The sequence below is a fragment of the Budorcas taxicolor genome, chromosome 2 (assembly GCF_023091745.1).
Source record: "Budorcas taxicolor isolate Tak-1 chromosome 2, Takin1.1, whole genome shotgun sequence".
Taxonomy (NCBI): Eukaryota; Metazoa; Chordata; class Mammalia; order Artiodactyla; family Bovidae; genus Budorcas; species Budorcas taxicolor.
The window spans coordinates 8,110,972-8,124,203 of record NC_068911.1 but is presented as its reverse complement, the minus strand read 5'-3'; the positions used below and the strand labels follow the sequence as shown (position 1 = coordinate 8,124,203).

The following is a 13,232-nucleotide window of genomic DNA, read 5'->3' as shown; positions in this document are numbered from 1 at the left end:
AATGTTATTGCTTTACTAATTTGTTCTAGAGTTCTTTGAGCTCCCTTTTTCTACATTTCAACTTCATTCCAACAAACATTTTCCAGGCACCTACTGTGTGCCAAGGCCCTGGGAGACCAGCCTGGAGCCCTCTGTGGTCTTGTTCCACGGCAGGGTCTGCTGCCGCACCCTCAGGGAGCCCCACGTCCCAGGGCGCCTGACGTGGGTCCTCCGGCAGAAGCCAAGGGAGGGCCTGTTGCACGCGGGTGCGCGCTGTAAACATCCACAAACTCTGCCGATGGTTACTGAGAGGATGTTAAAAATAATTATCTGCTGAAAATATTAGATTTGCTCTGGATTGTTCATTACATACAATGGCTTAATAGGACTTTTATTGAATAGCTGCAGAGCTCTGGGCCGAAATCAATTTGCCGTACCCTCGGAATCTTGATGTATGCTGTTGACTTCCCCAGTGTGCAGCAATTTGTAATAGCTTTGGTGGGCTGTTGTTTTCAAAGCTTCAGCTCCATCACAAGCATTTATTTCTGACCACAAAATTACATTTATTCAACAGAAAGCAGCTCCGGGTCTTTAAGAGGTTAACTTCTGGAGCGCTTGGCAGCGGTCCAGCCCCGGCCCGGACGCGGCGGGCGCGATGGCACGGGCAGCGTGGCGGTGGTGGCAGTGAGTGCCGGGCGGGCGGCCGTGATGAATGGGCTGCTGAGCGCGCCCCCTCCACGTGCGCTCGGCTCGCTCCCTGGCTTCCATAGATCACGGGCTTAGCCTCAACGTATCTGACTGAAATTGAATTTGGCTTCTCTCTCAACCGTTCATTTCCTATGTTATGCAAGGTTATATCCTTTTCTGCATGAGCAGAACCAAACCAGCTGCAGCTTTGCAGGAGAAAATGTGTTTTCAATTAGGAAGCTGGCCTGAATATTGAACCGCAGTCCTACTGCTCCCCTAATTGAGCCATCATGGAGTGGGCCTAGAGGAAGATGCCGCAGCCACTAGGCTGTTGGGTGTCAGCAGAAGAGAGTTACAACACACCGTCATCTCCCCCTGCCATGACTCTGGCCATCGCCACCACAGGCACCCCACTACCAGGCACGCAGAGAGGCCCAAGAGTCCGAAGATGGCCATGCTGGCCGAGAAGGAAGTTCCTCTGGAAATGAGACAGGACAGCCGCTTTAGCTGACCTCCAGCCAGAGCCGGTCGTGTCCTCAGGGTGCCCGGCCTGCCCTGCACTCACCTGTTGGGGACCCTGGGCCATGAACCGGCAGGTGTCTTTGATGCCCTCCAAGTGAGGAGGCTGCCTTATTTTTCTCGTGGGTCACTAGGAACCTGGGGCAGAGCCGAAAACACAGAACTTGGTGAACTAGGAGAAAGTGAGCAGAAGGGGATTTCAGCTGAGAATAAACACCCCCCTCAACCGGCTTGGTCTAGCAAAGAGGGCAATATACAGTCAGGGAGAAGACGCAGGTCCTCAAAAGGAAAAAGTTAGCAATGGGCTGAGGTGGTGTGGAAAAGGAATGAAGGAGGCCAACTTTTAGTTCGGTCTTAAAGGATGGAAATGATTTTTATAGGTGAGGAAGAGCAAAAGGTTATAATAACGGAGGCTGTGACTTTAGGAAAAGGGCAGAAGCAGGAAACCACAGGCATGTTCGGGGACAGTAAATAGACCAGCCTGGTAGGAGCAGGAGCCAAGGACATGACGCCTGGAAATACATTTTAAAGCTAAATCATGGAGCTGCTTACACATGGATCTGAGGTGCTTGAGTGGGCACCGAGTCCCAGAACCTGACCTAGAGGAGCTGCCCTTGGGGGACACCTGGCCTGTGGGTCTGACAACCAGTCGTGCATCAGAATCAGTGGGGACTTTGTAAAATGACAGATTCTTAGCAAACTCCATCACTGCTGCGTCTGCGGAATCAGAACCTTGGAGGGAGGAGCCTGGGGAGCTGTATTTCTGGAAACATGTGGGTGCTTCTCAGGCAGCCAGTTGAGCCATCTGAAGACCATCTTTGGGGAACCATCAGTCTGGTCCAATCTTCTCGACTACCAGCCCACCCGCTGGTACTTAATGTGGTACTTGCTGAGTACAGGCATGATGGGGACATAAACGTGTGTGCCACACACAGTCCCTACCCTCTAGATTTCAGAAGCATGAGATTTAGTGTAGGGCCAGTTAAACTGTGTTCCAGTAACTTAAAAAAAAAAAAGGCAGAATGTCTTTAGGCTCAAAATCACAAGACAGACACAAACGAAGCTCTACCAGAGGTGGGGAGGGGTATTCTGGAATGACTCAGAGGCCTTGGCATTTGGGTTGGGCCTTGAAGAATGGGGTAGGAGCTGATGACACCCCTGACAAGTGGTCCTCTGGCCATTGTTTGAACACTCCCAGGAACGGGAAACTCACTACCTTGGATGGCCATGCGTTCCATTTCGGAACAGATCAAGTTGCTGGAAAATGTCCCCTCTTCTGTTCTGCTGCTGACACTCAACCCACGCTTCAGGTCACTGAGTCACACCAGATTTCAGAGTCCCAGGGCTCCCTGCCGACTACCTCGGTTCAGCCACGCACTTTACAGAAGAGCAAAGTCAGACAGAAAGAGGCCCGGGAGCCGCCTGAGGTCATAGGAGACTGAGCGGCAGCACCTGGGCCAGCGCCCAGGGCCTCTGACCCCCTGCAAAATGTTCCTGGGAGAAAAGCACTCGGACACCCTGGCTTTATTTAGCCCTGGCCTTTAGATCTGGACGCTTAAATATGTGACAGGGCAACAGACCCGGGCCACGGGCCACCCCTGAAACTCTCAGTCACTTTTAACTAACTCATGAAATAGTTATCCAACGTAATCCACTTCGTCTTTTTTTTTTTTTATTAAATCTGTCACACAGCCCTGCAAGTGTGCACAGTCCTTTGCTTTCCACGGTACTCAGACTTTTTTGGGTGACAGCCTTTCAAGGCAGCTTTCTCTTGTGACCTCTGAGGTCCCACCCACCCGACCCCCACTGGCTGCACAAAGGGTCTGCACACAGTCATGGATATTTACGTCTGTGGGGACCAGATCAGATACAGGAGGAGCTGGAAGTGGGGTTGGAAGGGGAGGGAGCCCAAAGCTGTGTCTGCCAAGCACTTTACACTAAATGAATACCAACTGTCCTTGTTCAAGACCAGGGAGTTGACTGAGACGATGGAGGGGCAGAAGGCACCACCTCCCCGCTCCCCAAGCACCACCACTGGAGAACAAGGGCTGGGGGGCAAGCAGCCCAGCCCCGCCGCTGTCACCCGGGTGACGGTGGGTGCTTTGCTGTCCCCCCCTCTGGGCTTAGCATCCTCATCTGTGAAGTGAGGCTGTTGCTTCTACCCACCTGTCCAGTGGGGACCTGGTGCATGCTCCCTGGGGCCAGGGATGGGGACACAGATGAGGCCAACACAGGTGGGAAATCTAGAGAGTGGCGGAAGTGAAAACTCACACGCACAGAGGGAGGAATCCTGAACAGAAGAACAATGCGCTACAAGAGAAATAGTAAGGGGGCCTCGGTTTGGACCGACTGTCAGAGGAGACCACTGTGAGGGCTGACACCTGAGGCGAGCCCTACAGGATGGGTAGGAGAGGGCTGGGCAGGGGCGCTGGGAGGCAGGCAGTGGCCCGGCCAGAGCATCCCAGAGGCTGAGGGCACTGGGAGGCCCTGCAAGGCCATGGGCAGGGAAGGACTGAGGCTCAGAGGAGAGGTCGCAGGGGATGAGGAGGTGATAAGAGTAGAAACAGAGATCAGTTAGGGGACCACTGCAATGGTCTCCATGACAGATGACACAGCTTCGGACAAGCACATGGGAGGTGACGACAGTGTTCTCTGGAGGAGGGATGGAGGAAGCGGGGGCGTGGGAGAGAGGAGGTGTCCCGTAGTGATCCCCGAGAAGGTAAGGGCTGAAGGAGGAGGGGATTTCAACAGGTATGAGCCAGAGAGGGGAGGTGGCTGTGGGTTAAGAATTCTTTCCTGTGGAGAACTGCAAGGTCATGTCACACAGAAGGTCTCATAGGAGCTGGAACTCCAAAGAAAAGACCGAGTGAGAGACACCTGAGTTTTCAGCAGACAGATCCTCAGAGAAGATACAGCAAAGAAGGCCGTTCTTCAGAGGTCTGAAGGAAAGGGAGGAACAGCCCAGGGAGACTGAAAATCCACAGGCAGAGAGATGAACGGAAAACTCAGTGGGCAGAGCATCATGGGATGTCCAAAGAAGGGGTTTTCAAGAGGGGTCAGGTGGGCTGAATGTCACTGGGGGAAGTGAGCTGAGGACTAAAAAGGCCAAGGGAGAGCGGGGCAGAGGCCAGACCGGGTGGGTGGGTGCCCAGAATGGACGGCTCTCTAGAGAAGCCTGGCTGAGAGGGCTGGGGGAAAAAGGAGTCCCCCTTTCTCCCTCCTTCCCTCCCTCCTAGGATGTCACGTGCCACCACTTGTAGGAACACTGCTGAGACAATCCAGGAACTCGCAGAGACTGAAGGTGCAGCCCAGGGGTCCCTGCAGGACTGTAGTTCCTGAGAAAGCAGGAGCTGGGCTCCAAGCCCATGGGAAGGGGCATCTCCCCCTCACAGCGAGAGCCAGAACAGAAGACAGATACAGCTTTGGAGATCCAGTGCTCAGCTGCTCAGTTGTGTCCAGCTCTTTGTGACCCCGTGGACTGTAGTCCACCGGGCTCCTCTGTCCGTGGGATTTCCCAGGCAAGAATACTGGAGTGGGCTGCCATTCCCTCCTCCAGGGGATCTTCCCCGCCCACGTGTGGACCCATGTCTCTTACGTCTCCTGCATTTGGCAGGTGGGTTCTGTATCGCTGCGCCGCCCAGGAAGCTGGAGATTTAGCGACAAGAAAGGTAAGGGCGCAGCCACTTCTTGGAATCATGAAGCCTGGGTGAGTGTCCCACAAATGCCATTTGGAACATCCTCTCAAATGTGCTTTATTATAGAAGAGAAATGCAAAGTGGTGGAAGAAAATAATATTCAGCTTCTGATATGCAAGAATAGAATTATGGAGCTACGGCCTTGTAAGCACAGTTCTTTATTTTGGAGAGAAGTAGTTCATCCTTACAAAAGAATACATAAATCACACACAACGAAATGGACACCTGTAAGTGAGGACATTCCCACAGCCCTGGAAACCTCCTCTGGGCCTGCATGCAGTAAACTCCATTCTGGATTTCCTGTTTAACCTTTTCATTGCGCTTTTATTATGTAATGATAAAACTGTATCCTTAAACAGCTCAGTACTGCACAGTTTCAGGTTTCACTCACTTTCCCCTGCTGTGTTGTATTCCACTGTGTGACAACACTCTTTACTTACTCTTCCTGCTGCTGATGGAAAGCGGGTTGTTTCCACTTGTCTACCATCTGCAAACATCCCTGAACTTGTTTCCTGGGGCATGTATTTACATTTATTTAGGGCGGAGGATACCATTTATACCTGGGAGTGGAAATGTTGTTTCAAAGTACATGTACTTCTTCAGCTGGAGAATCTGATACCAGACTGGTTTTCAGAAGGGTTACACCTATTTATGATCTTATCTGGACTTTCGAATTTTGGCCAACGTGGTAGATGTGAATAAGGTGCATTTAAATGATTTAAATGCGGATGGTGACTTCAGCCACGAAATTAGAAGACGATTGCTCCTTGGCAAGAAAGCTATGACAAACCTAGACAGCGTTAAAAAGCAAAGACATCACTTTGCCAACAAAGGTCCATGGGAGAAGGCAATGGCAGCCCACTCCAATACTCTTGCCTGGAAAATCCCATGGACGGAGGAACCTGGTAGGCTGCAGTCCATGGAGTCGCTAAGAGTCACACACGACTGAGCGACTTCACTTTCCCTTTTCACTTTCATGCATTGGAGAAGGAAATGGCAACCCACTCCAGTGTTCTTGCCTGGAGAATCCCAGGGACAGGGGAGCCTGGTGGGCTGCTGTCTATGGGGTCGCACAGAGTCGGACACGACTGAAGCAACTTAGCAGCAGCATGGTCTTCCCAGTAGTCATGTACAGATGTGAAAGCTGGACAATAAAGAAGGCGGGGTGATGAAGAGTTGATGCGACAAAGAGTTGATGCGTGCCGCAGTCCATGGGGTCACAAAGAGGTGGACACGACTTGGCGACTGAACAACAACAACAAAATGATTTTAATTTGCATTTTCCTGATTATATGGTTAAGCATCTCTTCATAGGTGCATTGACTGAATGCTTTTCTCTTCTGAGAGTGCTGTTCATGTTTTGTCCATTTTCCTGTTGGCGTGTTCGTCCTTTTCCTGTTTGTCAAAATTTATTTTTATTTATTTATTTTTGGCACATGGGCTCTTCTTTGCTGACCCAGAGCTTTCTCTGGTTGCTGTGAGTGGGGACTACTCTCTAGTTGTGGTGGCTTCTCTTGTTGCTGAGCACCGGCTCTAGAATGCGGAGGCTCAGTAGTTGCGGTGCCTGGGCCTCAAAGCTCCAGCATGCAGGACCCTAGTCCCTAGACCAGGGATTGAATCTGTGTCCCCTGTATTGGCAGGTGGATTCTTAACCACTCAAACACCAGGGAAATCTCGTGTCTTTTTCTTATTAACGGGTAAAACTAAATATATATATATATTTTTTCCTGAATACTAATCCTTTGTCAACTATGTGTGTGGCAACTATCTCCTCCTGGTTTGTGAGCTGTGGCCAAGGACACCCCCCCATAGGACTGGTTCACGGTAGGCCTGAGGGGGCAACATTCACATCAGGGGCATTCGATTTTTATTATGAAAGAGGTTCAGATAGGTTTGAATCTTTGTGCTGATAAGTTTCCAACAGATAATGAAAATGTCTTTCATTCTTCATTTTCATTTTTCCCTTTCCTAGTTCGAAAAGGATGAAACTGAGCTAGCAGCCTGGGGTTCACCTTTCACTTTATTTAGGCTATCTTTCCATGGGGAGAAAAAGGAAGGTTTTACTTTAAAATTTTAATATAGTTGAATGTAACAATGTTTTTCTTTATGGTTTTCTGCGTAAGAAATCCTCCATAGCCCCAAATCATCATATTCTACACTTTCTTCTAAAAGGTTTAAAGTTTTACCTTAAGTCTGTATCTGTAATTTGCGTTTCCATATGATGTGAGGTAGGGATCCAATTTCATTTAATTCCATAAGGATAACCAAAGGTCAGAGGACCTTCAGTAAGTCTCCTCAATAAGGAGACTTATTGAAAAGCCCCCCCTTACCTCACTGATCTGCAGTGCCATGTCTGCAATATATTTGGCTTCCGTATGTGCACAGGTCAGTTCCTGATTTCTTTACTATGTCCCACGGGTGTATTTATCTGTACCTGTGAAAATCCCATGGACGGAGGAGCTTGGTAGGCTACAGTCCATGGGGTCACTAAGAGTCGGACACAACTGAGCGACTTCACTTTCCCTTTTCACTTTCATGCGTTGGAGAAGGAAATGGCAACCCACTCCAGTATTCTTGCCTGGAGAATCCCAGGGATGGTGGAGCCTGGTGGGCTGCCATCTATGGGGTTGCACAGAGTCGGACACGACTGAAGCAACTTTGCAGCAGCAGCAGCAGTGCCAATTACTGTAGCTCTGATAATATGGTAGGGCAAATTCTCTGTCTTATTCTTTTTTACTATTATCTTCATCATTATTGGGCCTCCCTCATAGCTCAGTTGGTAAAGAATTCACCTGCAATGCAGGAGACCCCGGTTCGATTCCTGGGTTGGGAAGATCCCCTGGAGAAGGGGTAAGCTACCCACTCCAGTATTCTTGGGCTTCCATTACGGCAAAGCTGGTAAAGAAACCACCTGCAATGCGGGAGACCTGGGTTTGATCCCTGAGTTGGGAAGATCCCCTAGAGAAGGGAAAGGCTACCCACTCCAGTATTCTGGCCTGGAGAATTCCATGGACTGTATAGTCCATGGGGGTCTCAAAGAGTCGGACATGACTGACGGACTTTCAGTTTACCATTATTGACCATTTGCTCTTGCATATGTAAATTCTGGAATCAGCTTTTAAGTTTCATAAGAAATACTGTTGAAATTTTGATCAAGACTACTATGACTCTCTATTGTCAATGTGGGGAAAATTGATCTTTTTTTAATCCTAAGATTTTTTGATGTGGAACCGTTTTTAAAGTCTTTATTGAATTTATTACAATATCGCTTCTGTTTTATGCTTTGGTGTTTTTGGCCCTGAGGCATGTAGGATCTTAACTTGCCAACTAGAGATCAAACCCACACCCCCTTCATTAGAGTGAAGTCTTAACCACTGAACCACCAGGGAAGTCCTTAATGTTTTTAATAATAGTGGGAATTTCTATCCTTGAATAACGTAACTCTCTACATTTAAAATATTCCTTAATATTGTTCAATAAGAACGTTACACTGTTCTCCAGAAAGAGTTCCTGTGCACTATTATATTTATTTCTAAGTATCCTTTACTTTTTCGTTGCTATCTGCAACAGTATCCTTTTTCAGCTTGCTATTGATGCAGATAGGCAATTACTTTTGTCTATTGATTTTGTATCTAGCAGCCTTGTTAAATAATTGAGACTCACTTGAAAAATGACAGTTTTATTTCTTCTGATCCAATATTTGTACTTATTTCTTTTTCTTGTCTTCCATGCTAGCTAAGACTTCCAGTACAATGTTAAATAAAAGTGGTAATAGTAGGCATTTTTGTCTTGTTCCTGATTTTATAGGGAATGTTTTTAACATCAATGAGTATGATGATTGACGTAGCTTTTGATAAATACCTTTTCCCAGGTTAAGGAACTTCCTCTCTGTTCCTGCTTTGCTGGTAGGTTGGTTTGTTTGCTTTTAATCATGAATGGATGTCGAAGTACACCAAATTCTTTTCCTGTCATACTTGAGATTTTTCCATTTTAATCTGCGAATGATGTTAACTTGTCAATAACTCTGTTAAACCAAACAGATTCTTGGGATGCATGGAACTTGATGGAGTCAACTTACTAGTACCTTTTTAAAGACTTCTGTGTATCTACTCATAAATAAGGCTAGCTTTAATTTTTCCTTTCTCACACTGTTCTTGTCTGGTTTTGGTATGAAGGGCTACTACGCTAGATTCATAAAGTGAGTTAGGAAGTGTTTTCTTTTTCTATTTTCTGAAGGAAAAGAAGTTTTCCTATTTTGTAAAAGAACAGAACAGTTCTATGAATGGTTGATAGGATTCTCCCATAAAACTGTCCAGGCTTTGTGGGAATATTTCTGCAAGTTACAAGGCTATTTGGGTTTCTACTTTTTTAATCAACTTTGGTACATCACAGTATTCTAGAAATTTGTCCATTTTGTCTAGGTTTTTAAATTTATTGGCATAAGACAGATCATAATATTCCCTTATCTTCTCTTTAATCTCTCTGTGCTGCAGCTGAGAAGTTATCCTGTTTTTATTACTTACTGGTTTTTTTCCTTGATTTAGGAAGGTGGTTTGTTTCTGGTAGTAGTTTGTTTCAAAAAATCAACATTTGGGCTGCTTCTCTCTTGGGTCTTTTTATTTTTCATTCATTTAATTTGTAAAGTGAAAGTTGCTCAGTCGTGTCCAACTCTTAGCTACCCCATGGACTATACGGTCCAGGGAACTCTCCAGGTCAGAATACTGGAGTGGGTAGCCTTTCTCTTCTCCAGGGGATTTTCCCAACCAACCCAGGGATCAAACCCAGGTCTCCCGCATTGCAGGCGGATTCTTTACTAGCTGAGCCACCAGCGAAGTCCATTTTAATTTATATAATATTGTTAATTATATTTTAAAATTTCATTCTTCCACTTTTCTTTGAGTTTATTCTATTGCATTTTTATAACTTTTTAAGCTGGATGCTAAGCACATGCATTTTTAGTCTTTTATTTCCCCTCTAGTATAAGCAACTAAGTTAGTTCTTAAGTGGAGTTTCCTCCCTGAGGACACGGGTTAAGTATCTAGCTCCCCTACAGCCAAGAGGAGTAGGGCTTTGAGCCAGTTCCTCATCCCCAGACCTCTGTATGAAGACCCTTCTAAGGGAGAGGAGCAAGGAGCCGGGGCCGACCATTTGGAAGACTTAGCATTTTCTTAGAGTGTGAACATCACTTCACTGAAGGGACTATCTGAATTACTGGACTAAACTAAGCCTTAAACTGGACTGATACCACTATCCCCGCCCCTGCCCAGCCGGGCTTATGAAACACAAATTTAGGTATTAAAGTGAAAGTGTTAGTTGCTCAGCTGTGTCCAACTCTTTGCAACTCCATGGACTGTAGTCTGCCAGGCTTCTCTGACCATGGGATTTCCCAAGCAAGAATACCAGAGTGGGTAGTCGTTCCCTCCTCCAGGGGATCTTCCTGACCCAGGGATCAAACCTGGGTTTCCTGCAGTGCAGACAGATTCTTTACTGTCTGAGCCACCAAGGAAGCCCCACATTTAGGTATGCTGCTGCCGCTGCCGAGTCGCTTTTAGTCATGTCTGACTCTGTGTGGCCCTATGGACTGTAAATCACCAGGCTCATCTGTCCACGGAATTCTCCAAGCAAGAGTACTGGGGTGGGTTGCCATGCCCTCCTCCAGGGGATCTTCCCAACCGGTTCAGGGATTGAACACGAGTCTCCTGCATTGCAGGCAGATTCTTTACCACTGAGCCACCAGGGAAGCCACAAAATTTAGGTAAAGCCATAAATAACTACAATTTCAGTATGAGTTAAACTTGATGACTCTGTTATAACAACTATGAATAACCATTATGACTATATGATCCCAAACATTTCCATCAAGGTTAACAAATCATTATTTACTAGTTTCTTCTAAAGGTATTTCTCAAGCGTGCCTTCCGGGGTCACTCTCACCTTATGAACAGCAATAGATCCTGGAGAAAGGACAGAGGCGAAGTGCTTTTAAAACTGCCTCCAAGGAAACCTGGCTGTTCCATAGCTTATCAGTAACCACTCTGAGAGGCCAAATACTTTTTGGTTCTCAGTTGCTGCTGGGGACACAATGGCTGATGGACAGGACAGCACACAGCAGCTGCCTTCACACATTATACAGACGAGAAGGGAACCGATACAGATGGCAGGTGGGTCTCTGGCATGAAGACAAGCTCGGAGCCCATGGCAAGGGGGGACCTGGCCTGTCTTCTAGGGCTCAGGGAAGACTCTCCTTGAGAAAGCAAGCTGGGTAAAGAGGGTAAATGCAGAGCGTTTTGAGAAGCAAGTCAGCTGTGCAAAGGCTCAGGGGCTGTCAGTGAGGGCCTGGGCCTGGTGGAGATGTGGGACGGCCGTTGATCCTGAGACAGGAGTGAAGAGGTAAGTGGACTCTAGAAAGGTGAGCAGTTACTGAGTCACGCGGGTCCCACAAACCACAGGAAGGAGGGTGTCTGGGTTTACAGGAGAACAAACACCTAAGGGTGTAAGCAGCCCCCTGGCCAGGCTAGCATTTCCCATGACACAATAAAGGGAGTGTTCTCGCCGGAACTCTCAAGGCCTCTGTGAATTTCACACTGTTGGAAAACTTCATTTTTTTTTTATTTTACTTTTTTCTTCTGGGGATCTCAAGAAAGAAAGCTATCTATACAAATTCTGAGGCAAAGATCACGTTTCACTAACCCGGTACTTTCTTCCAGGGGGAGCTCAGACACCTCGGGATGAACTCTAAGAATATATCTGATAAATAAACTTGTAGCAGCAGACCCTAGAGTGATGGGTATGAGAACAAGCCTGTAGTTACCAGAGAAAGTGGTTTTTTAAATACCAATGGATCTTGCCCATCTAAGCACTAGGACACGCTGCCTCTGGCCCCGTCTGCGTGAGTGGTCCCCACGTGCAGTTACTTGCTCCTATGCAAGCTCAGAAACAAGCAGGATTTAGCTCCCTCCACTCAAATCAGCTTATTAGAAAGCACACATTGTTTAATATAAATATAGCAATTAGCAGAGGCTTGGTAGATATTAAGGGTGTTATAAAAATATTTACTTTTCAAATAGCCTTAAAAAAAAATCAGGCAAATAGGAAGCCTAGATGTCTCACAGACGTTTTAAATGTAATTTATACTGCCAGAACTAAATCCGTCGCCTCATCAAAATCTGGGATAATCTACACAACTGGCTTAGATTCTTTAAAAAAAAAAAAAAGTCAATAACAAAGATGAGGGCATGGAGAGAGTGTCTATATTAAAACAGAAATGCAAATACCCCCTAAATGTAATGCAGAGCAGTTATAAAAGATATTTTGGGGGCAACTGGGGAAAAATGATTTTGGGTAGAACATTAGATATTATGAAATTCATGTTATTTTCCCAGCTGTGATATACAGGGTTAAAGTATGACAGTTACAGAAACTCAGTATCATTTGAAATGCCCTTGGATTTAGGAGATGCCCATGCAGCTAAGGGCATAACCGCCTCCACTCTCTGCAATTCCCTTTCAAACGCTGAGCACAAGGTGGGGAGCGGGGGGCGGGGTGTGGTGGAGGGGCGCAAGCATGGCATGACGTTCACAGGTGAGGAGCCTGGGTAAAGAGGGCTCGGCTGTTCATTATCCCCAGCCTTTCTACTAATACTTGTGTGTAGATTGGAAATTGTTCAGAAAGGAAGGAAATGCAAGCAGACAACAGAAAGAGCACCCGGAGCTATTTCAGCCAGAGAAACACTAAGCCCATGGGTCTCACCAAAGCTGCTCAACAGGTAGAAGCAGAAATCAGGTCACATGTGGGCAGGCGTAAGGTGACGGCTTTACTGAGAACGAGGGTGTGGAGATATAATTCTGAGGGAAGGGCAATTCAAGTCCTTCCAAGACCTGGGCTACTGATGTCCTTCTGTGTCTCATGGAGCCAAGCACGGGGCGGGGGCGGGGGTGGGGGGCGGCTTCCTGCAGCAGGAAGTTATCAACAGGGAGAGGAGCCCGTCTGCCTGGCTCTCAGATCTGCAGCCGCCACAGCTGCAGTGTGGCTGCTGCTCCCACATGTGTCCCCTGCTGTCCTGCAATCTCCTCTGCAGCCTCTGCTGTCACCTGAGTGCTGAAGAGTCTTCCCAGTAGCAGCCCTGGTCTCCTGCTCCCCAGCCTCCCATCTCTCCTGAACTCGCCCCCTCACCTCCCCACATCCTGCCCCTTCCCCAGGCTCTCTGAGAGTTGGGAAGTTGCAGCAACACAAGATTTCTGAGATCCCATCAGCATGGGTTCTTTAGAGCAGGGGTCCCCAACCTCCAGGATCTAATGCCTGATGATCTGAGGTGGAGGTGATGTAATAATAATAAAGCCACAATAAATATAA

At 47.3% G+C, this 13,232-nt stretch overlaps 1 protein-coding gene across 1 annotated transcript in view; it reads right to left on the bottom strand.

Moving 5' to 3' along the window:
* The window catches only part of CUX1 (cut like homeobox 1), a 324,659-nt gene that overhangs the window by 148,267 nt on the left and 163,160 nt on the right, over positions 1-13,232 (bottom strand). The gene's annotated exons all lie outside the window — the stretch shown is intronic.